This window comes from Chinchilla lanigera, unplaced genomic scaffold, assembly GCF_000276665.1.
Source record: "Chinchilla lanigera isolate Chin_1 unplaced genomic scaffold, ChiLan1.0 scaffold00023, whole genome shotgun sequence".
Taxonomy (NCBI): Eukaryota; Metazoa; Chordata; class Mammalia; order Rodentia; family Chinchillidae; genus Chinchilla; species Chinchilla lanigera.
Genome location: NW_004955424.1, coordinates 10,644,528 through 10,670,672, shown reverse-complemented (window position 1 = coordinate 10,670,672; position 26,145 = coordinate 10,644,528). Strand labels below are relative to the sequence as shown.

General features: G+C 38.9%; 1 protein-coding gene and 1 pseudogene across 1 annotated transcript in view; one reads left to right on the top strand and one right to left on the bottom strand.

The window, feature by feature from the left end:
• Positions 1 to 26,145, bottom strand: part of Tacr1 (tachykinin receptor 1) — a 147,533-nt gene that overhangs the window by 91,200 nt on the left and 30,188 nt on the right. The gene's annotated exons all lie outside the window — the stretch shown is intronic.
• Positions 21,689 to 22,271, top strand: LOC102018108 (annotated as a pseudogene).

The window sequence follows — 26,145 nt, the reverse complement described above, 5'->3', positions numbered from 1 at the left end:
GATCAGAGGCTTCATGATGTAATCACCTCCCAAAGGCCCTACCTCTGAATACTGCTGCACTGGGGACCAAGCTTTTAACACATGAAGCTTTGGGGACATTTAAGTTCCAAATCATAACACTTCTGTAATAAAGGTGCTTTGTAATATTCATGACTTAATCCCAGAAGAAAAAAAATCACACTCTAAATATAGGTATTGCTTGAAATATCCATTCTGACTGCTCCAATGATCCAAGTTAACTTGGCTTATGTTCCTGGTTTTATAGTCTTGGTAAAGTTCAAAGTGTAATTCATGACATAAGGATTATCACAGTCTTTGAACATGGTTCCCACCGTGACTTGTTCCAGTGGGACCAGATCATCTCTTCTCCCGTCACTAACATGGATGCAAAACACACTCTTTCACTGCTTTCCTTAAAAGTTCATGGATCTGGTGAGAACTGGGAATTTAGAGATATCAAGAAGGGCTCACTGCGTGTCCTTTAATACTTCCCTGTGGCTTGCACCAAAAGTGTTCAAAATGATTCTTTCCTTGTTATGTAGAAACTTCTAGTTTTCCTAGTTTGACAATCTATGTCTATATAATCTTAGCAGAGCAAAGCCAACTCATCAGAGAACTCACCATCCTTGGAAAACAGTTGGGGGCTTTAAATGGTAACTTTTCCCTATGACATTAAACAGAACTTCCAGTGTCTCCAACATGAAACTCTCCCCGGTAAAGGTGCTGTATGATACTTAGAATTATACCAGCAAACAAGAGACATGAACACACTGAGTTCTGCTGGGATGGTTTGACTACATCAAAGCATGGAGGCAGAGGGGAGAGGCTCAGTAAGCATGGAGTTACTCTCATCACACATAGAGAAGAAATGCAAAGCCAAAAATTGATCAGAGGACAGAACCAGGGAATTAGGGAGAGTTGATACCAATCTGTGTCTTCATCCATGTGTTACTTAATTTACAAATATTTCTTGGTCTTCTGTCAGGTCCTCTATTGGGCACTAGGAACACCCAAATAAATGAATCATGGCCCTTTTCCCAAAAAGCACTTACATCTGCTGGAAATGTATTACACCATCTCCCATCACAGCAAATCTTGAAGACCCTGGGATGCTTCGGCTCACTTGGTCTCTTTAAATGTTCTGTTTTTTAGATGACCTGGCACTCTGGTCTGCTTGCTTGAGCAGATGTGCTCTGTTTTCCTGGTACTGCATAGCCCATGTCCACCCACCCCACCATGATAGTCCCAGCCTAGGCCTTAGGCTGCTTCCTGACGTTCTGCTTTAAGATTCTAGCCCCCCGCTTCAAGAGCAACAGAGAGGAAATGCTTATTGCACCACACTTCGTGTTTTCACATGTACTACTACTTCATGTGATTCTCATGACAGCCCTGTGAGAGCCTGTTTTTAGGGCTCAGAGTGACTCATTGCTTCCCTGAAGTGAGCAGCCAGTGGAGGTCAGTGAGGAGGAGAAGGGCTCCGTCCCTGTGTCTCTGGCTGCTGCTTCCACACTCCGTGCAGCTCATCACTAAGTCCATTTAAGGTGCTGGCTCATGCCTCCCGAGCTTTCAGCTTTCTCATTCCCATGCCAGTCTTCATGCCAAGCCTGAAGTTGCCAAATACTTACGTCTTAGGAAAAGGTGGTTACACAATAGCCCCTCTGATCCCCTGGCTCTTTTCTCAGGAAGACAGGGAGGAAAAAAGACAATGTTCACAGTGAGTTTGAAAAACAAGGGTGGTGTATGTTTCCAGACTGGAAACAATCGTTCCTGCCTCTCTCACAAGCTCTTCAGTTAAGTCCGTGAAAGTCAAATGAAAGTCACCAAAGAGGTGAAAATTAAAGGACGGAGATACCTAACAGGCTGAAGGGATGAGTTGTTCATCTGTTTATGCAACCTATGTTTGAGTGCCAGGAGTAAGGTGGATGAGGTGCTGGGGCCCTAAGACAGATCAGACTTGCTGCTGCCCTAGAAGAATCCATGGGCTTTAGAGAAGAGGCTGTGCCAACCGGAGAGGAGGCCAGGCTAATCAGATAGGTTAACCAGAAGGGAAGGTAGGTTACCAGAGGATACAGGTTAGCCAGAGTACAGCCAGAGGGGCCGTATTATTAGCTCAAATCTGGACTGATTCCCAGAATCACTCAGTTGTTTTATAAATATGATTCCTGGACTACACCTCTAACCTAGTGAATTGAAATCTTCCAGAAATAATACCTTTACCTTTAATAATCTCTGCAGTTGATGTTCACAATCATAGCACTTGGGGATAGAGCCTCATGGACCCAACACAGAGGACCCCAGGCTGAGTGCAGATGGCTTGAGGCAGGGGTGTTACCTGGTGCTCTTCTGGATCTCATAGGAGAGGCAGAATGGGAAGTGAGCCTTCAGAGTTGTGGACATGCAATTCCTGTGCCTGGACTGTTGAGAAGCGAGGAAGGAAGGGCTTTCTCAGTAGAAGTTCCATCCAAACAAAGCCCTATGGTATTGTTATGATTTGTGTCTAGATGTCCCCCGAAATCCTCATGCAGTCGTGGGGGGTGAGCTTTTCAGTGGTGGTTAAATCTATAGTTTGTGATTGATTCATGGTCCAATGCTGGGATTAAGGGTGTGAGTGCTACACCGCCCTAGGGTGGGTATCCTACGTACAATACAAAGGACAGACAGACTCTTCTTTCTTTCTCTCATTGCTTGTGCTGTTTTCCACTGCCATGAGCTGTTGGCCTTCTGCCACGTGCCATCCTGCCTTGGAGCCAGCAGGTTCCGGACTGGACTACTACAATGAACCTGGCAGATTTGATTGGTCTGTAGCCTAGGGTATGAGAGAGGACTAGATTAGAGAGAAGGCTAGAAGATAGGCTGTGTCTGGGGTGGCTTTGTTAATTCCACCAGTGAGTTTACATTTTTCCTATTTTGACAATGATGGCCAGTCAAAGATTTAAATCAGTGGAGTGAAATGATCATCTTTCATTTCAAAAGTATTACCTTAGAGCTTCTGGAATGAGATAGAAGTAAACCTATGGCTTTTTTGTTTTATTTTGTTTTTTTGTTCTTTTGGTCCCAGAAATCAAACTCAGGACCTTGCGTTTGCCAAGCAGGTGCTTGTGCTGCTGAGCTATATCCCTAGCCCCCAAAAGTAAATCTATACATTAACTCTTTCTAAAGCTCCTTTGAAGTGTTTTTAAAAAAGAGTAAAAATCAGGAAAGCGTGCCTTTCTTGAAACAGAACTATTGGTGCTTTTCTGCAGTAGTAAACACACTGATTGAGAATTACTGTGGTAGGATTGTCTAATGCTTAGCATCTGTTAGCTTATTGAGTTTTCATGGTCTTCCATGAGGAATGTGTTATCAGTATTCTCATTGATGAGCTATCATTGTCTTACTAAAGATGAGGAAGCTATGGTACATGGAAGGTGATTAGATCCAACGGTCCTGTAACTAAGGGCACAGTTAGTACTCTAACCCAAAGAGATTGGCTCCAGAGACCAGGCATTTAGTCACAGCATCACACTGACTAATTTATATATATATAATGATGCTGATGGCCTGGATGGACCACCGGACCACCTCCAATTCTGTGCATATGAAGCAAATGTTGACACAGGCACTCCCAAGTTTGGAGGTTCTTGAAACAGGTGAGGCCAAGGGCAGAGTGTACAGGAAGACATCAGAAGCCAGTTGCCAGAGGAGTGAATCCTCATCTGTCTGCAATGAAGCTGTCTACTCAGGACTGTCTTCAGCACAATTCCTTTCCTAGTTTCCATAATTAAGGCGAATTCTAATTGGTACAGATATTTCCAAATTGGAGGGCCAGGACTCCATGGGCCACTATTCAAAAGTGCAGTGGGAGCTGGTAGACAGGGCCCCCACTGCCAGGAAAGGTATGGTAATTAAAGTGCAGGCTCGATTTGGGAGTTCTGAGATAACCAGGCACAGGAGGCCATCAGCACACCAGGTTCTCTGGGTGCAGATGCTCTGGCTGAAGGCCCATCCTGTACCTTATAGTTAAATATGCCCCTACAAAACCAAGGTGCTGACTTGTCATTTTCTCTTCTTGGATATAAGATTTGAGTAAGCAACTCTACAATCTCTGACAGAAACAAGTATCACTTAATACCTGGAACAAACAGAACTTTCTCAGGAAAGATGGGCAAACATAGAAAAACCACCAAATCTATGAAATGATGCAGTAATTTGAAAAATCTCATTGGAAGAAGTAGAGCAAGTGTTCTTGGATGAAAAATTACTCTAAAAGTAAAGCATAACAAACAAAAGGCCTCAAAATGCTTTCATAATCTCAGTGAGACTAACAATTTGAGCACATCCTGGGAGAACTGGCTGGTCTGTAGCCTATGGTATGAGAGAGGACTAGACATTGGAAGACACAATATCACATCCAAATGTAAATTTATCTTATAAATTTGTAAATTCAAATTTTGCCCGCAAGTGGAAGCAGTGAATAATAGATTGGGTAGTACAGAGAAATCACAGATTGGATAGCATAGAAAAGTTACATCAGTGATTCAGAAGTCGAGTTTGAGAAATTCTCTAAAAAGCCAGATGTGGAAGACACAGATGAACATAACATGTAAAAACATAAGTGATATCAAGAGTAGGTTTAGGAGATAAAACATAGTATGACAGGGAATTTAGAAGCAAATGCAATAATGAAAACATTTGGAATGTAGTCCCCTGAGCTGAGTAAGATTTTAAGTTGTTATACTAAATGCAATCTTTCTGGGAAAACATTACTACAAAGATGATTCAATCTTGAGAATGCTATTAATATCATTTATCATATGAATAGATCAATGGGAAAACAATTTTTAATCATTTCTTTAAATGACTAAAAGACATTTAATAAACATTTAACATAATTTACTTATGTAAGATAAGCAGAATGATATGTCATTAATAAAATATATATTTAATTTCCTGGTAAAAGTATTTTAAATCAAATGATGAAAAGTAGAAGTGGTCTCTCTTCTTATTGAAGTCAAGAGCCACAGAAATAACTATTATTTCTAGTAATAATATTGTCCTAGGCATGCCAGTAATGCAATTAAGAAAAGAAAAAGAAGTATGAAATATAAAGTAGGAGGTAGCTATCATTATTTGTAGATAATGGCCAAAGATAATCAACTAAAAAATGACTCAGAAGCTAATTAAAACTAAGCAAAACTAATTAGATTATGGAAGAGAGCTGCTTTCAAAACAGTTGTGTTGAAAATCAGTAGCTTTCATCATAGCCATTTATAAAGTACAATGGAAATAAGATACTATCAAAATGGCCATGACAATGTACAGTGTCCTGCCCTACACAAATACATACTGAAATATGTCGGACCTAAATGAGAAAACTGTCAAATATCATTTATTAAAAGAAATAATGGAAACTTCAAGGAGTAGAGGAACATTAGATGGTACTGAATGGGCAGCCCTCATGCTCTGATGTTCAAACAACTTAGTAAGTTTGGTTTTAGAGGTATAGAATTTGAGGTTCTTACGGCGCACACAGGTACTGAGATGCAGAAAGCACTTTAGCATATATGAGTTGTGACTGAAAAATTCAGTGAATGTTTAAGTTTAAAAAACTTATTACATTAAAGCACTTATTATCATTAATGCCCCTCAAAATATCCCCCCTTGCTTTGAAAACATCCCATTAATCTTGCCACTTTCAGAAGCAGTTCTTGAAATCCTCTTTTGTGTTGTTTGTTGTGCTGTCATGGCATCCACAGTGTCCTGAACTGATTTAAAATGCTTACCTTTCATAGTCATTTTGTCTTTGGAGAAGAGCCAGAAGTTCCACAGTGCCGGATCTGGTGAATAATGTAGACAAGGACACACTGTCATCTTTGTACAAGCCTGCCTTTCCATTGGATGACACTCCACAGCAGCATTCGCTAAATTTTTTGGTTACATTTTGTAAAGACATTCACAAAAAGGACTTGCAGAACTGCTTCAGAAAGTGGTAGGAATGATAGAGCAGTGTGTTCAAAGTGAAGGGGACTGTTTTGAGGTGGATTGATGTTAATGTGTCTTTTATTGTGATAAATTTTAAAATGTAAATGTTTAATGTATATTTTAATCACACCATGTAGATTTTGAATTCAGTAGAGAGGTCTGCATAGAGCAAAGGACCAAAGACCAAATCTTGGATAATAGCAATATGTTTTAGGGTTCACAGGACAGAAAGAACAATGAGATAAGGATGGGGTGGCCTGAGATAGGAGGAAAACTAGAAAAGAGTAGCATCTTAGAAGCCTCAGGAGCTAGAGACTAGTAGATGTGGTCCTTTGTTACAGATGTGTTAGGCAGGATAAAGATGGAAAAGCATCCATTATATCTAGAGATCACTGGTCACAATGAAAGGAATAGTTTCAGCGGAATTGTGAGGTTGCCAAAGTTGAGCTCAGGATTGTTGAATTCCTTGTGTTGCTGATATCCATGAAGGAGCCAATATAAGTGGAATCTACTACTTATTCTGTGAAGCCACTAAATCCTAATGAGTCCAAATTTCCTCATCTATAAAGTAGAGCTGCAGTTGCAGGAAAAAATGTGATAAAGACTGTGAAATGTTTTTCAAACTGTACACCACTATACAAGCAGATGGTGTTCTTTTCGATTCTGGTGATCTTCTAAGCAACAGTTTAACATGGAATGTGGGAAAGATAATGGCCCTGAGATAATGTTCCTGAAAAATGTCTCCGTCTCTTCCGCCTTAGAACTGGTTTTTCATCCCAAGATGCGTTCTGTGACCTTGTTAACACAGAAACACAATCTGCTGTGTGCTTTTGCACTTACGCAAACTGGGCTGCCGGGGAAGCCAACTGAGCTGAGATGTTTTGCAATGTCCATCATTGTTTTTACCATTGAATGGTGAGCAGAATTCCAGTTTCACTCAAGTGAGGGCGCAGACTGTTTTCCTGTTTGCCTAAGTAGATGCCAACTCTTAAATATACATCATGTTCCTTCCCAGAACCTAGCTGGAGAGCAGCCCCCCAACATAACCCTGAGATGCCAGGCACATGGCCAAAACCAGCTGACATTTCAATTGTCCTTTACTTCTATTGTAAGGATTATAAAGGGCCCTAAGGCTGACATTTCTCCAGACCCTCAGTGGGAACACTCCAGTGACAACCATTGACTGGTCATAATGTAATAGGCTTAGGCTCACATTCCCCCCTTTGTTTAGGCACCCTTACAAAGTGTTTTTGTTTAATGTCTATAAAATGTCAGGCTCTTTGCCTGGGAGAAGATTTGCAAAGATAAATGACACTGAATTTCCCTTGAAGACCTTAGAATTTAGTGGAAAAAAAAAAAAAGCAAATTAGCATTAATTACAATATAGTGAGGTAAGAACTTTAATACATGCATGCTCAAAGCTCTATAGGAACTGGAAAATTAACATCTGGTTGGCCAGTTCAGCCAAAAGGTTGATAAGGGATGTATCAGAGGTCTGATTCCCTCTAACTCTGAGTACAGCAAGCTTAGCAGTTGCTACATAGTTGAAGTTCAATAAATGCTTAATAAATGATTGAAGAGTATCACTAAACAGGCCTATAGATCGCAGCTCTCCTAATCACCCTAGCTATATTCTCAGTAGGGCAACTCACTTCTAAAATGATCACCCTGGGAAAATAGACCATGCATTCTATTATCATCAAAGATCAAAAATGACTAATTCCAAAGAATGGTGTGGTGGAGTTGTTTATGGGAATTGTTTTAGGCAAAAGCTCAAGAAGATGGCAGGCCAGTTATGGCATCATGGTCATTGTCATCTTATAAAATCTAGTGGATGTCATGGCATGAAAGTAGAAATCATCAGGAATCAGTTTGAAGCCATCCATGACTCCAAGGGAGATTATGAAAGACTACTCTAAACACTCTCGTCAGACTCATTAAATGCTTATTGGCGTCTCAATGGTGAACAGTGTGATTCAGCTTTATCCAGGGTGCTGCTCAAGGAAAGGACGGGGTGGTCCCTACTTATACAAATGTTGGCCTTGGTAAGGGACCAGCTGTGCTATCGCATGTTACTTAAGACTGATCCTGCTGGCCAACTGCTTAACTGAAGGGCATGGGTGGGGGCTTGCTGTGCTGAACATGAGCTCCCTCAGGGGTCCTCCCCCTGCCAGATCAGTCAGTGCCTGGCCCATAGGAAGGGCGGGCCTGAGGCTGCCATTGTTCAGGCTCCTGGCTTCCCACGGGTCTGAATGGCTAGAGCGAAGTTCTTGCTGCTGACTGTTCTGCCCCTGAAAATCTCAAACTCCACCACCCCTGAGGGGTCTCAGGGAGGTAGTTAGACTTGCTGCACTGAGCATGTCCTGAGGAAGGACTGCGTTGCTGGAACTGCTCACCCCAGAGGATTTACAATCGGAAGTTTGGCTCAGGGAGATAATCAGCATAAATGAAAATAATAATAAATGGAAAAAGGCTAAAAACCGCAACCCTGGGAATTCAGTATCAAACCCAGCATAGCTGAGTGAGAAAGTAAGCCTGTCGGTGAGACATGGTGACTCCTCACGGAGGGTCAGGCCTGTTTCACCTTCACTGTAGGCCAGACCCTGTGCATCTTGCCTGGACCATGTCCAGTGGCCCCTAATTATCTTTTGTTTCCCTCTGGTCCTCTGGACCCAGGTGTCCCCTGTCCACCCACCCTGTATCCCCTCACCAGTGTAGATTTCCCAGACCTTTCTGCTGCCAGCTTAACCCTTGCTCTCCTACCCAACTCCTCCCTGCCCTACTTTCACTGCTGGCTTCCAAGTCATTTCTGGTCACATGCTCCCTCAGTCCTGAGGAGCAACCTATGAAGCTGTGCCACTCTTTGCAAGTCTGTGTCCTCCTGATCTTTTACTTGTCCAAATCCACACAGAGCAGGGCCCTCTCTGACCACCCTTCCTTCTCCATGCCAAAGGAAAGAGCTGGGTAATTACAACTTTGTGTATTTTGGAAGGTTATTATACCTTGGTTTCCATTTCAAAAAATAAGACAAAAAAGCCCCTCCCCAAAACCTTCAGTAACTGTCCCCAAGCCCAAATCTTTGTCCATCCTGTCTTCAAACCTTTGGGATCATCTCTCCATTCTTGGAATTGTGGCTCTTACCATGTCTTAATTTTTCCTACTCTATGACACCTCTAACTGTCCTCTCTCTTGAGACAACCTGTTAAGTTTGAAGTTCACTTTGCATCTTCTGGATTTAGTTTCCTCTCTTGTCAAGAGCAGTCCAAGTTCATCCTTCTGTCTTTCCCTTCTCCTCTGCATTTTGCAGTCTCTCTTTTTGTTTCCTGTTTCACTCCCTCTTTCTGTCTCTGTCCGTCCTCAAATGTCACTTAGCACTCACAATTGCCCCACATACCACCAGCCCATGTGAACCAGCTCACCTACGGAAGGGTCTACTCCTGCCACAGATATCACCAGCCTGATGTTCTTAGGATCCCATAGCTCAGATATATGTAAAATAGGACAAGACAATCACCTCCCACCTTAGGAAACTACCAGTTACCCTTCCTTATTATATTTCTTATGAAGCCACATTTATATTTTATCATACAATGTATGACAAAAGACAAAGAAACACTTAAGATAATGAAAACAGAAAAGAGCTAGATTTGTTAGAAGGGTATTGGAGACCTTCAAAAAATTAAGCTGATTTAAAAGATATTGTTGGGGCTGGGCATTTAGCTCAGAGGCACAGCACCTGCCTGGCAAGTGCAAGGTTGTGAGTTCAATTCCTGGTACCTGAAAAAAAAAAACAAAACAAACAAACAAAAAAAAAAAAACAAAAAAAGATATTGTTGTTCTAACTCAGGATTTTAAAATTATGGCCCATGGCTCTGGCGTCCTGGGAGCCACGGGCGGGGAGCGCCGGCCTTTGGGCTGGCTAGCTTTCTGCCTGGTAGGCCCCCTGAGGGAGGGCCTCCGGTGCCCTGGGAGCCACGGGCGGGGAGCGCCGGCCTTTGGGCTGGCTAGCTTTCTGCCTGGTAGGCTTCCGGAGGGAGGGCCCCTGGTGCACGGGGAGCCATGCGGCGGCGAGCACTGTTGCGTACCAGCCCTTAGGCCAGCCGCCGCCGCTCAATTGAGAACTATCAAGACACAGAGAAACAATGACACAATTGGCCCACCATGCACTGGCTGCAGATGCCCACCCTGGGACATGTGTGAAACATTCAAATGGAAAAACCCCTGGGAATGCATGCCATACAACGGGTTACTCTTGCTCCTGCCATTGAGAAACAGAAAGGTCCAGAGTCAGCAGAGGAGCAACTGCTAAACAAGGACTCTGAGAACATGAGAATGCAGACTAAGCCCAAGGAGTCAGAGGTCCTGTGGACTCGGGTCATGAGAGCCACTCGGAAGCTGTAAACCAGGAGGACCTTGCACAGTACCTGCAGAGACTCACTGGAAGCCATTCTTCCCCTGACAGTACAGGCTGTGGTGGAGCTCTGGAGAAGTCTACAGCAGGATTCCTTCTGCCTGTGCTGACAGTTGGGGAGAGGACACTAACTGATTGTGGGGTCCCAATGCGATGGGAGGCTGGAGAGAAAACGCTACAAAAAATGGCTTTTGCCCCAGATGGCTCACTTGATTTTTGACAACTCTTAGGCTATAACTACTTGTTAGATCCTTCTTGTGTAGCTCTGTCTTCCTGAGAAACCACTTTGAAGATACCACCATGTATTACAGCAGTCATTGTTATTTTCCTAGAAATCTATCCATAACTCTGTAATGTTTGTATTGTTCCTATCCTATTTCATAAATGGATCCATGTTTATTATTATGTGTTTCCTACAACAACTATTGAGAATTATTGAATGATTATTCAATAGGTCACTCATGCATAGTTCTATTTATATTCTTTAGAAGCCACTTTGAAGATACCTAAGTATAGTACAACAACTATTGATAATCTCGTACCTCTTTTGTCTATAACTCAATATTATTTGTCTGTTTTCCTGAGAAACTATCTTGTAGATAACAATATGTAAAAGAATAATGATTGATAATCTCCTACCACTTTGTCTGTAATTTGGTAAGCACCCCCTATTATTATGTTATCCTTCTTTTACTCTTTAAAATAATTAAAAAATAAAAATAAAAAAAATAAAATTATGGCCCATGGACCAAATCTGGACTGTTGCCTGGTTTTTATATGGCTTGTAGGTAGAGAATATCTTTACATTTTAAAAACTGAAAAAATAGATACAAAGAAGGCTGTTTCATAATGTGTGGACAGTGTATGAAATTCAAATTTCAGTGCCCATAAATTAAGTTTTCTTGGAATTCAGCCATGCTCATTTGTTTACTTATGGTCTATGGCTGTTTTTACTACAGTAGCCGAGTTGAACAGAGTGACAGAGACCATATGGCCTATAAAGGCTGATATGTTTACTATCTGACTGCAGTGTGTTAAATGGTAGCCCCCAAAGGATATGTCTGTGCCCTAATCCGTGGGCCCTGTGAATGTTGCCTTATTTGGGAAAAGGGTGTTTGCACATGCATTTAAGGATTTTGAGAGGCGATCATCCTGGATTATCATGGTTTGGCCCTAAATCCAGTCACAAGTGTTATAAGACAAAGAGAAGAAGAAACACATAAAGGAGAAGACCATATGAGAACAGATGCAGGGATTAGAATAATGAAGTCACAGCCAACAAAAACCTGAAACCACCAGAAAGTAAACGAGGCAACTCAAGGCTTCCCCTGAGAATCTTAGGAGAGAAGGCAACCTTTATTAACGTCTTGCTTGCTGGGCTTTTGGCCTCTGTAACTGTATAATTTTCCATTTTCTTAAGCTACACAGTTTGTGGTAATTTGTTATAGAAGCCCTGGGAAATGAAGATACTGACCTTTTCTAGGTTTTCCAATCTCTTTTCCAACCTAACATTCTACACTGTCTTTTGGAAGGTTCATTGAAAATTACTGCTCTCTTAAAGGAAGTGAAGATGTAGTTACATGGAAGGATACACTGCATTTCTATCAAGATGAATAAGAAAATGAGAAAGCCTATTCTACACTGTGAAGTAACACCCTCCCTTCCCATTGCAGGGGTGAGAGCAGAGGCCAGAGGCTCCATCTATTTCTCCAAAGGACTCAAATCTCCAGAGCATTCCAGCTATTGACCTGGATCTATAGTCCAAAACAGAGATGCAGAGATTGTCTCCTTAGCTTTTATTCGGGTTTCAGTAGCGGTGGGATGGGGGTTGAGGGGCTGGCAAGGAGGGGAGCGAAGAAGAAAGGATGCTAGCTTAGAGAAAATTGGTAACAAAGACTTACAGGCAGGCAGGACCCCAGTGCTCCAAGCCTGGATAAATCACTTTTTTTCATTTCCCTTTCTACCATCTACACGCTGTAGTCCTCCCCCTCCATCCAGAGAAACAAGACCTACTTGGTGACATTGTAGGCATTCACATTTCATTTTCCTGTTTTCCCAAAAGAGAGAATTCAGGTCCTGACCAGTAACCTTTTATAGGTGTGGTAAGGACTTGAAAAGACAAGGAATTGGCTTAATGGCTTTGGGATGGTACTTGTTCAGAGCTGAAGAGGATTGCACACATCTCTTTCCTCCACCAGTTCGTGTAGAATGTGTCAAGGAAGGAGTCATAAGTGGCCCAGCCAGTCTGGAAATAGCTGAGGGCAAGGACTGTGACAAGTGGGGAACCTGTTTCTTTAGAGCTGAGGCCAGGTCCTTTTGTTTTGTTTTGTTTTGTTTTGTTTGTGGTGCTGGAAATGTAACCGCAGGGCCTTGTGCATGGTAGGCAAACACTCTACCACTAAGCTTATTTCTCAAAGAACTTACATGTGCACACATGAGTTTATGCAACTGTCATTATAACTTCATGGGTTAAGTCAAACTGTACCAGCATAGAGTGGAAATTTAGCTATGTAAGGAGGTCATAGAGATAGTTAAAGGCGGAGAAAATATGACACTCTAGCTGTGAACCAGGTTGGTCTTCCAACACTCCTCATTACTTTTGCATATCATTGCCTTAAAATGAATTTCTTTGAGATCTTCAGGTGGATGATGGCTTGGCCAGCTGTAGGTAAAGCATTATACCATGTAACCATGTAAACAGTATGATTCCAATTAGATCAAGTGTGGACATGGAGAGGTTTCCAAGGCTTGTTCTCCTTCCCTCTTTTTCCTGGGCATAATTTGCATACCATGTATTCCCAGGGCCTGACTTAATAAGAGGATTACTATAAAAAGCAACAACAGGACTGCTATTTTCTAAGATAAAATATATACTTAATTAGCTAACTAGCAAAACTGGAAATGACCTTAAGGGGTAGGAGGTCTCTATTCCAATCTTCAGAGGAAGTTAACTCAAGAATCTGTTAGTTTTTATCAGCAAGCTTAAAAGTTGTGTTTATCAGCTTTGGGTGACTGCCATATATTTTCATCAATTAATTTCTGTTGAAATGCCTGCTGAGTGTGTGGTGTAGCACAGGGAGACAGCTGAATGTTTGCAACATAATCTGACCTGGCAGCTGGGGCCTGGAAGCGGAGTCTCTCACAAATCAACATGCTTAGGACAACAGAGGGAACAGAGCTGATAAGGGAGGAGTCTGTGGTCAGGTGAGATGCTCTGTACGTGGCAGTTAAGTTAGGGCTGAGCCTCTGCTCTGAACTCTGCTGAGCGCATGTTCCTGCTTGGCTCTACCACTAATCAGGTGTGCAGCTCTCAGCAAGTTACCTCAATCTCTGAGTATCTGCTTCCTCATCTGTAAACAGATCTGGTAATTATGCCAACCTCAGGTTGTTGTCCTAAGTGCCTGAGATCGATTATTTCACTTAATTCTTACAACAACCAATAACTGGTAAAACACCTTTTGGGGGGTATTATTTTTCTGGAAGGATAAGTAGTTAATGTTGTAAGAAAGACTGAGGAATAGGAGATATGACTTCTGGTCCGGCTTGGCTATTAAGTAATTCTAGATCCATAAGATTTCAGAAAGTTGTGCTAAATATATATCTTCCCCATGCCTCTAAATTTTCTTAAAATGTATGCCAAGAAATAGGAAGAATTTCTACTAACCAAGGTTCTTAGGAATCCCACAGACAGGAGAAAGGAGAAAGGCTGTCACATTTTCATTTGATCAAGCTATGTGCACTTTCTAAAGACAGATGATGCTTTCTAAAGAAGCATGAAATCTCACAAAAGAAGGGAAAACTAGTGTACATCTGACTCCTAGACTAAGCACCATTTTCACTACATCTTCCATTAATTACTGTCCTGGGACTGTATTTATCCATAATGCTGTGTGACTAGAAACATTTACATCTAGGCGGGTCTGACTGGCAGCTGGAAGGAGCTGAAGCTAACAGTTGAGGTATATTCTGGAAGTTAAACTGAAGAAACCATTTTTGAGAATTTACTATGTCAGCCTGTCATTCACTGAGTAAGGCACATACAGAACTGGAAGGAATATCTGAAAGTGCAGCAATGTCAGTCATGCAAAGATAAACAGGCAGAAGCCTTGATGTCTTCTTCTGGCAATATATTGACACTACAGGAAAGACTTTAAAATAGTGAAAAACCTGGCGTGGTGGTGCATGCCTGCAATCCCAGCACTCGGGAGGCTGAGGCAGGAGGATTGTTGCGAATTCAAGACCAGACTGGGTTACAAAGTGAGCTCAAGGCCAGCCTGAGTTGCATATTGAGACTCTGTCTCGAAAAGATAAAAAAAGTACAAAAAAAAAAACCAAACTGAAAAATGAGCTGGGAAGTATGAATACCAAACAACACTTGATTTTAAGATCTGACTGAGATGAAAATTCTGTCAATAATTAGGTGGGTAGTGAAGAGAAACAAGTCTAAAAAAACCCCACATTGGTTTTTGCAGTAAAACCTAGCAGACCTCTCCACATGAAAGGACAAGTACACACAAAAATAAACAAACAAAAACCAAAAAAAAAAAACACTAAACTTAGTGAGAATGGATTATGAAAGGAGAAAATGCTCAAAATGCACATGAAGGACACAATTTTGAAGGAAGATTCATAGAAACTTTCTGATATAAATTATATAAAAGCAGATAAATTTAAATTCAAACAAAAATTTAATAATTATAATTGTTAAAAAGTTAAATAAATTGAAGGCTTTAGGCTTTGAAAAGTACCTATCCAGATAACAAACACTAGAGAACAGTTCCAATTAGAGATCAAAGGAGTAAAAGGTGAAATAAAAAGGAACTAGCTAGAGAGAAAAGGCAGACAAAAAAAATTATTGAGAAGAGAAACAATACTAAGGAGTTAACTCTGGTTACTGAATTAAATTCAGCACTAGAATAAGTTACTTGCAGAAAGTAAATTAATCATGGAAGAATCAGCTTTAAATGTTGTCTTTAAACAAAAAGGAAAAGGACTAGAAGATAAAAATAATGAGGAAATTGAGATTCCTGAGTAGAATGGTTTGCACAGAAATAATGATTTAAAACATAATAGAAGAAAAATGCTGCTGAATTGAAAACAGTCTGGGTCTCCTAGAAAATGAATCACATTTATAATGTCATAGCAGGAGAAATTTTATAGGTTGAAAATTATTTATCTAAGTTGTTCATGTGTTAACAGAAAGAACTTCTCAGAAGAGCATAGAAAGTATACCAGGAATACTGTACCTGAGAAAAATAAACAACAAAACTCCCAAAACAAAGGTGAAAACAAAAGACCGCTCAAAGACATTATTCAGTTGGAGAGAGATAGTTCAGAAAAGTACAAGAAAAAGAGAATTGTTGACTAAAAAGATTATGTCAAACAATACAAACAGAAAGTTAGGGCTTAATAGTTATACTGTTGTTGTAAGGTTTAATTTTAACATCAAAGCTAATATTTCAAGGAAAAAATATACAGCATAAAATTTAACAGTAAGATAGGAGCTAAAATTCTATATGTTAAAACACTGGAAGCATGAGAGGAAGGGGGAATGAAAATGTATGCTAAAATGTTCGTCTTTCACAGAGCTATTCAATACAGTTTTATTCATGATATTTGTAGGAAGAAAAGAATATCTTCAGCTATGCTTTTTTAATGAAAAACTAAGCACTAAAAAAAATAGCAGAATATGTAATTACACAAAGGAAACAAAATAAATAAAAAAAAAAACAGATCCCATGTTGTAACAGAGGTAGAAACAAATCACTCTACACAGAAGCAGAAGTAAACTGGGTATATCTACTATCACAAGAAACGCTAATGGTCAAGACACTTTATAGTGAAAGAAAATGATGTAAATGATCAGGAGCATAGAAATAAACTACATAAACTGTTTTTAAAAAGTTGATTACTTTGGTTTGAAACCCCCTATCACTTTAAATGTTCCTGCTTTGTTTTGTTTATATTTTGCTATTGTTCTTTTTTTACTATTCTTTTTAAAACAAAAAAAATTAAAAATATTACTCAGAAAAATGCACAAATGAAAAGATGAACAACTTGTATATAAATATAGTTTATGGAACTGAAACATATTTCATCAGCAATAGAGAAAAACATGGGCAGTGTTAGGTGTGGAGCAAGTGGGTGAATCCAATAATTATTAATGCACAGTGAGCATTGTGTGAGTTTGTCAAAACTGAAGGAGAAAAGCCCAACAAGACTAAGAAGTACAGACTACTCAAAAGTTGGGCATCTGAAAGGAAATCTCCCCATTAATATCACTCAGAAGCATACTGGAAATCTATTTGCAAAATCTAAGTCAAAGCATGTTGTGAAAGTGCATTTTAGAATAAAGTGTTATTACTTTGTGACATCTACACATTCAAAAGACAGCTATATAATACAAAGTTCACATGAGCACAGATTTATGAGGGTCAAAGGTGTCCTAAAGTAGGCAGGTTTTCATAACCCCATCTCAATATTTCTTAAAGAAAAATAATAGTATCCTAAAACCGGGTGGCAGAGGAATGCTCTGTCTCATAGCCCAACTATCTGAATAGCCAACAATTCTGGATCTCCAAATGAGACCAGAAGAGAGGCAATGTCTTCATATGAAAGCCCACAATATTTTTTTTATTTTAGGAAAGAACGCCTTGGGACTAGAACAACCAGATATGATAATAAAAATTGAGAAGCTCCAGCAAGACATGAAAAAAATGTGTCAGAGGGAATAAATAGGTTTATTTGAACTTGTTTCATCTTAGATAAATTTAATTATATTTCATGACTTTCTTGGTAATAGATACATTTCCCTGTAATTGAAAGTCAACATGATTATATTTTTGGTATTTTTGTGTACTACTTATGTCTGGGAAACAGTTAAAACACTGAGTTTTTCACTTAAAATTGTTTTGCACATAAATTATATGTTGCCATTTCATTTAAAGACGTATGACTCAGGAAAATTTTGTTGATGTTTCAAGGTTGTTAAAAGTCCGTGCTAGTGTTCCATTTGCACTTTGCAAAAAAAGCATTATGCATTTATCGCTTGAGGAAGACTACTGGTGCTTTTATATATGCAATTATTTTCTCTATCCTGATCCCATGAGAAATGACGCTTCCCAGTCTCTTTGCAGCTAGGCTGTGTGAATAAGTCTAGCCAACAAAATGTGAGTGAAAGTGATGCGTGTCACTTCCAGGCTAAGACAGTGAAAAACTGATATGTGGGGCTGGAGATTTAGCTTAGTGGCACAGCCCCTGCCTGGCAAGCACAAGGTCATGAGTTAGATTCCCGGTACCGGAGAAAAACAAAACAAACAAACAAAAAAACCTGATATGCCATCCTCACTTCCCTTACCCAGCCATGGTAACCTTGGAAGTCATGGGCTAAGATGGCGGAGTCAAAAGACAGAGGGAGATTTGATCCTCAGTTCTCAAATGGAGGAGAGTGCCCTCTGACTTGTGTCAGACTTTGGAAGATGAATCACTAAACTACTGAGCTAACCTAATGAAAAGTCAGAGTTTGCCTGTAGCAACTGTTATTAATCACTTATTCTAACATAGAATTTTTTTCATGCTTTCCTTTGGGCTCAAGTTCTTTTAGGCCCTTTCTATATTTATTTGCTTTAAATGAAAACATGAATCAGTTTGTAGCAGCTAAAATGTATAAATTCTAAAATAAAGGTGTTTACATAAGCCCTCACAACAAATTTAGTGTTCTGTAGGCATATGGTCTATATAAATGCAAGTCTACATTTATTGTGGTAAAGCAAAGACAAACATTGCCAGGCTGTGTATTATTATTAAAATTAAAGCTTTAGCAGATAAATGGGAAAAAAAACTTGAGATAGGAATGATCAACTCTGAACTTTACTAATGACTTATTCTAGAAAGTTGGAGCATAGGTACATTAAAAATGTGACATTTAATTTTTTTCTCTAGGAACATTTTATGATGTATTTTGAACAAAATACTCTAGTTCAATATAAAAATGTAGATGCCTTAATAGGAAGGGGGAAAAGGTGTGGGGGGAGAGATATTGAGATTGATTGTTATCTTAATATTACGTTATTAGTATTCATTATGGTTTTATTCATTCTATCAAAAGAAACTTAAAATGAACCATTTAAGTTTCTCTGTGTAGGTTAGCTAGTTTATACAATATTTTATACAAAACAGTTATTTTCCTACTTCTTAAGAATGTCTCATAAAGTGATATAAACATTGTTGTTCTTTAAATAAAAACATATTCCTTAAGAATTAAGCAAATTAATAAAGAAAGATATCAGGCAAATAAACATTAACACAGCAGTAATATACAATACTTATATTGTACGAAATAAAAATAATCAAAAATAATCATGTCAATGGATATTCTGCAAGGATTAAAGATGTTATATAAGAAAGGTCATGAAAATTGAATGTAAAAAATAAAATTATAATTTTCCAGGGAAATACATACAAATTACCCAAACCAATTGAGGCATAAACTGGAAATCTAAAAATAACTCAATAAAATTCAACATCTTTCTTATAAAATCTTAGAAACCGGGAAGAATCCTTTCTTTAGAGATCAACAAGCATGATGAAAGTGTAAAAGCATTCCAATTCTATAAGGATCTCCACTATTATATGATTTAATATTATTCCTGCTTTAAACCGTGCTGTACACTGACATGAGCATCTAACTTGCAATCTGAAGAGGACTGTGATGGGTACTCACCTGGTTGTTGGCCAATTGATCAGTACTTTCACCCTCTTACTCCCTACTTTCCCATACACACCTTAGCCTTTAGCCTTGGTTGAATCATCACTGATTCTTCCACGGTTAGAAACTATAATCAGTCTGACCAAAAGTCTCTTCCTAAGATAACTTGGAAGCACGAAAAATAAGAATGAGAGAATGAGAGCACAGCAAGTGCATGGGCTAAAGGTTGTGGGTGGCTGGAGTTGCAACCTGTAAGTTGGATGCTATCAGAAGTTACATCCTCTTTTATGTAGTTCAAATTATCTGAGAAAGTCTCCTTGCTAAAAAAGAGAGAGGAGGATAGAGCAAACATACAGAGGGATGCAGAGCTAAAGGAAAGGCAATGCCATTCTAGTTCATTCTGAGATACAGGCATGGTCTTGTTTTTGTGTTATAGATGCCTTGTGTTTTTATAACAAAGTATGCTTTCTGCTTGTTGTAGCTATTTGCAACATAGATTATTAAATAGTGTTTTTCTATGTACTCACAATAACAATAAAGACTGTATATAACGATAAAATATCTTTTACATTTAGCAGTAAAAAGATAAACAAGAAGAACAAGCTAAAATATGAAAGTCATTTGTATGATGAATACATTTAGTACTTGTCAGAGATAAAAAGGAAAACTTAAAAATGGTAGGCTTAGAATGGTAAGGTGATCAATTATCTCTCAATGTTCTTATATTCTAATGCAATTTCAATAAAAATTACAGTGAAATTTCTCTTGCATCATGACTTGTGATTCTAAAGTTCATCTGGCAAAATAAACTGGAAAATGAGTCTATAAAACGAGAAACAGTCACATGGTATGTCTAGAATGGTAGTAGAAGCCACCTGTCTATGCAGTCAGATATTAAGATAAAGTCCCAATAAAAGTGTGAAATCAACACAAGGATTGAAAGGTGGATTTTTTTTTTGAAAGGTGGATCTTGCAGCCATAATAAAATGTCTAAAAATAGACCCTACTACATACAAGAATTCAGTATAAGCTATCCACGTTATTATACACTTATGGAAAAAGAGAGATCTGCCAAGAAATTCTTCCAGTACAATTAATAAACTATTTGAATAAACATTTACCCTACTCCATACAAAAACCACAAGGAAGTAGAGGTAAAAATCTTGGGGTGTCAGAAGCCAGTAGTGAAAAAATGCTTAAGAGAATATATATGACACTGAATCCAAAAATATCTCAGAAAAATTTAAGAAGCAAATAAATTTGAGATATATTTCCATCTTTTTTTTGTTTGTTTGTTTTTCTCCGGTATATATTTCCATCTTATAGAAAAAGAGTTAATTTTATGGCACATTTTAAATTGAGTAGTAACTGTACTATAGGCAGCTCAGTTAGGTAGAAATCAGTAGAAAGACAGGAATGGGCCCTTGAGGGAGTCATTGCAGAAGATAACACATCAAAATTGTGGCTGGAGGTACAGCTGAAGAAGGCAAGGCCTCAAGATAAAGTCACTATGGCTGGGCTTGCATGTCTCCCTAAGGGATAAACAGCAATTTAAAATTATACCGTAATTAGTACCACCTAGTCCATTAAGTTCAGATAGGTGTCAGACATCCAGGTGGGTGACCAAAACATCTGGACCCATCCCTCCCCCAAACCAATTCTGCTTTAGAAATTATAGATAAGCCAATGATACTAGCCATATACTAGCCATATACCCTTGCTACATGCCCTGCTTCCCTACTGGATCAATACATAATACCTAAGCAAGTACACTTGTAATCAGATTGGTTGATTATAATTTGATCCACATTGTACCCACCTTGTGATTTTGCTCCATTAAACATTTTTGGACAAATGGCCTCTGTGGCAAGCCATTTTTGGGACCTCTCCTGTCTCTCAGGCGCTATCTCTCAGTATACCTTTCCTACTCTTAACGTCCATGGTCCCCTGGGGGATTCATTCTTAAATATTTGGTGAACACGAACTCAGCACATCTGACATATAGCAGGTTGAGAGATATAGTTCTCTTCTATCAATTGTACAAATTGTGGGATTAGTATGACATTTAAATTCACATATACAATGTGTAATGGCTGGATCTGGATAATTTGCATATTCATCACCTTAGACTTTTATCTTTTTTGTGTGTTTGGAGCATTCAGGATCCTCTTTGCTACCTATTTTTAAATGTATAATTAATTATTGTCAACCATGGGCGCGTGTTGTGCTACAGAACATTAGAAGCTATTCCTCCTATCTAACTGCACCCTGTACCATTCACTGCACTCCCTTTATCCCCTCTCTACCACACCCTTCCCAGGCTCTGGGAAACACTATTTATTTTGTAGTTCTACAAGATGAATACTTTAGCTCCTACACATTATTGAGAAAGGCTTTCTGTGCAAAACTTATTTCACTTAACATCAAGTCTTCCAGTTTAATGCAAGAGTTAATACTCTTGATACAGAGACAACTCTTATTAACCAAGTTAAGAAATAGATGAATAAACCCCATTATCAAAATGGGCAAAGGTATTAAACCAATTTCAAAACATAAGAAAGATATATGGCCAGTGAAAGTACAGGAGAAAAGCCAAATTCAGCGTGAGCATGAATACCATTGTCGGGAATCAGACTGTTGACATTTCAGAAAATGCCAGCATCACTCTAAAGAGATGCATAGTTATTGTGAGGGCCCCAGTGGAATCCTGCAGAGGGACTTCAATCACATCAACGTAGAACTCCGTCTCCTTGAAAAGGAGAAGTAAAGGCTCTGCTTGACAAATGGTGCGGAAATAAGATCTGGCTACTGTTTGCACTCTGTGGAGTCCTGTACAGAATGTGCTCAGGGGCATCACACAGAACTTCCAGTATGCAAATGCAAAGTAATTGTATGAGCTGTATGATTATCTCCCTGATTAATGTCATTACTCAGGCAAATGTGTCTCTTGTTGAAATCTGACATTTTGGGGTAAAAAATACATCTACATGATTCAAGTGAGGGAAGGTGTTGCATGTTCAATATCTCAGGCACAGAAAGATGAGTTAATCCTTGCAAGAAATGGCATTAAACCTATTTCAAATTCAGCTACACTGATTCGGCATGCCATGACAGTTACAAACAAAGGCATCACACAATTTTTGGATGGAATCTGTCTCTGAAGAAAGAATAGTACAGCAGGCTGATGAATAAGTTTTAAAAATTGTCCAGGTATAGAAACGATACACTACATTTTAATGATGAACTAAAAGACCTCTGTTGATTTAGGGCTTTTTCTTTAAAAAATATAAAGAGTTTAGGCTGATTAGTTATCAAAGAAATGTACTTGGCACAATAATAATACTCATCAAGTTTCAAATATTTAAAAAGTAGGTATATGGTCCCCAGCCACAAGTTACAAAATCAAATATTTTCATAGTCTACTAGAAAAGAATACCTTGAGACCTTTCAGGAAGTAAATGTCGAGAACTTTGGCACTTAAAAAAAACAGCCCTTGACTTACAATTCTAATTCTAGAAATTTGCCTGGTGGAAATACTCAGTTTGGACAGACTTACGTAGAATTTTAAAACTTATTTTAAAAATATTGAAACAAATGCCAAAAGAAGGGAACTGGCTAAATAGGCTATGATCACATAGCACTTTGCCTGGCAGAGTAAGGCTCCTCCCCACCCCAAGAGGTCCAAATCCTAATGCCAGGAATCCCTGATAAGCGTTGCCTTACGTGGCACAAGGGATTTGCAGAAGTGGATAAGGTTCTTGAGATGGGAACTTGTCCTGGTTTGTCAGGTCTGCCCCATCTAATCACACAGGTCCTTTAAAGCAGACAGTCTTTCTAAATTGTGGTCCTACAGAAGTGGGCAGCAGCAGCAGAGTGGTCAGAGAGATGTGGTGTTGCTGGTGTTCCTGAGAAGAGAGCATGAGTCAAGGAAACAGGCGGTCTCACGATGCTGGAGGAAAGCAAGGGAACAGATTCACCCAGCACCACAAAAGAACAAGCCCAGACAAGCGAAGTCTCTGTCAGACTTCTCCAGAGCTGTAAGAAAATAAATCCATGTCCTTTCAAGCCATTAAGTTTGTGGTAATTTGTTACAACAGCAATTTTAAAAAGACTAATACAAATGGGATAATTTGCTACCAGTCATTACAAATCTGATTGTTTAAGGATTTATTTAGTTGCATGTAAAAGCATATTACAAAACTGTAAGTATCGCAGCCTAGCTCTGAGGATGAAATGTAAATATACCAGCAATGATGGTTTCTGGGTGCTCTAATTGCAAGAGATGTTTTTCTTTCTTGATTGTCTATTCTTCGAAATTAACATCTCCCTTCCTTGTAATCAGAAAAAAACATAAATAAATGTTAGGCAAAATATCCTTTAGGCTACATTTCTCTAATTATTAAATCAACAATAACCTAGTTTACAGTGGCTTTACTCCTTACACCAAATACCTATTTCTATCTCCCCCACCCAGGTAATCTCAGTCTAATAATTACTGAAAATTATTATTGTATTACTGTGATTAATAAAATATAAATACATTTCAAGATTTATTTGAGAAATAAACTTCTGATCTTAGTTTAATTACTATACAGCAACGGTTTGGAGATCATGTTTGATAGATTGTAATTTTATTATCATTTATATTATATTCACTCCTCTTCCTTTCAGTTCTTAATTTTGATTCATTTGTTCAGTGGTTATAATATGTCTTTGCATTGCCTTAGTTTTTGTTTAGGAAAAGGTTGTGAGTGTTTTATTTTCAAAGTCTTCAAACTTTTGAGAGTGTCTTTCATATGTGAATAACAAAGGAACTAAGTATATAAGGTCACAGTCTTTTTACCATAAATACCATATAGAGTTTTCTCTGTTACTCTCTCAACTTAATTGCATCTGTGCTAAAACTGAAGTCAGAATAATTTTTGTTTCCTTTTAGGTATCTTTAATTATTTTCTGTTGGAACATATGAAGAAAATTTAAAATAGAAAGTTAGAATTCCTCAGCCTTAAAGAATGACACATTTGAGGCATTTGTAGGAAAATGGATGCACCTGGAAAACATAATCCTGAGTGAAATATCTCAGACACACAAGCCCGAATACCGTACGGTCTCCCTTTGAGTGAGGCAAAGTACAAACAAAGAAAATGATAAAAGATGGATAGAAAGGGACAAGGGGACAGATCTCATCCAATAGGGAAATGGGCCAAGGGAACAAGGAAAGGGAGAAGGGGAAGGGGAAATCAGAGGAATAAAGATGTGCCGTGTACAAGAACCTGATAACCTTAATCAGGGTAAACATTAGAAGCCATAACATGTACTAAGGCAAATAGTACCAACAGGTATGAAAAGTAATGGGGGGGAGCTGGGGATGTATGTAGCTCAATGGCATAAGCTCCTGCCTGGCAAGTGCAAGGTCCTGAGTTTGATTCCTGGTACCAAACAAAGTGGGAACCAGAGGAGGAGAGGGGAGGAAGGGAAGGAGAATAAAAAAAAACCAAGCTGTAATATGTACATGTAACCACTCCCCAAGATGATCATAAACTGCATGAATTACAAACATATACTAATAAAATAAAATAAAAAAAATAAAGTTAGAGTTAAACATTTTACCAAAACACTAAAAATATTAATGGGTGTAGCTTTTTAATATTAAAATTATATTAATATTATGAATATGTGAGCCCAGGCTACATCAACTCTGGCAAGTACATTGTGCTCAGGAAAGTTTTTTTGTACCTTAAATTTGTGATAACTGTTCAACTTGTGATGCTTTCTTGTTCAAGAACAGCTGGTATGTGAAGTTGGATTTCTAGCTTGTCTTTTTGATAACTGATAACCTCTCTCAAATTATCATTTTTTTTTCCCTTTCTTCTCTGTTCTAGAACAACTTACAAATTTTTCCATGACAAACTGGACTTTTCCGTGTTCGTTATTACCGTCAGTGAAATTTTAATTCTGAATTTTTTAGTTTCCTTGGTGGTCTTCTCTCAATCCGTCCCTTTTGGTTTTTTCTTATCTGATGTCTCTGTCTGAGAGAGGTAAAACTTTCCTGTACATTCAGAGAAACTAATGTGAATATTTTGTTTTTCATTTCTTGTGCTGAGTTGTTAAAAGAATGCTTTCTCTTTATTGCTTTAGAAGAAGTCTCTTCTCTTCTTGTGCTGTAAAATCTTTTTTTTTAAATAAGCCTCCAACTGGTTCTTGAATGAAAACCAAACCAAATCTGGATTTGATGCAAACAGGTGCCACGGATCATTTGGGAATTAGTTGAATCCCTTGCAAGATCTGTGTTTGAAAGGCATATTGAATAGCTCAACCCATGTTTTTGGATCTGTAATTTTGTGTGGTTATGAATTGAACTGATGTGGACATTTCATTTCTCCCAAGTGTCCATTTTTCTATAAAACCAAAGAGCCACATAAGCCTTTGATCCTGGAAGGACTATGAGAGATGCCAGCTCCTCAGATAATTTGGGGACTGTCTCTTGGCAAGAGCCTGAACATATAACTAAGGTGCCAATACCTGTCTCATGCCTGTGTCCTACCTGTCCTGCTGTATCCTGGAAGCTGTATCCTCCCCGGACAAGAGGGGAAGTGGAAAAGGTGAGGAGAACCCTCTTCTGGACCCTGGGAAACAGTGACTTGCCCACAGGTTGCTGCTCCAGTTTTCTCAAGTTAGCAGCATAAAATACTGGGATGAGTTTGCTAGAGGTGCTATAACATGGACTACAGGCTGGGTGGCTTAAACAACAGAAATGTATTTACAGTCCTGGAGTCTAGGAGTCCAAGATCTAGGTGCGGTTAGGATTGGTTCCCTCAGAGGGATAAGTGGGATGAATCTGATGTAGATTCTTCCCTGGGCTTGTGAATGCCTATTTTCTCCTTGTTTCTCTTTGCATTTTTTTTTTCTGTGTGCAGATTTCTACTTTTATAAGGGCAGCAGTCATTGGAGGAGGGTTCTCTCAAATGTTGCTGTAACCTGATTACCCCTTTAAAAATCCTATTTCCAAATAAAGCCCCATTCTGAGGTACTCAGGTTTAGTGTGTGTGTGTGTGTGTGTGTGTGT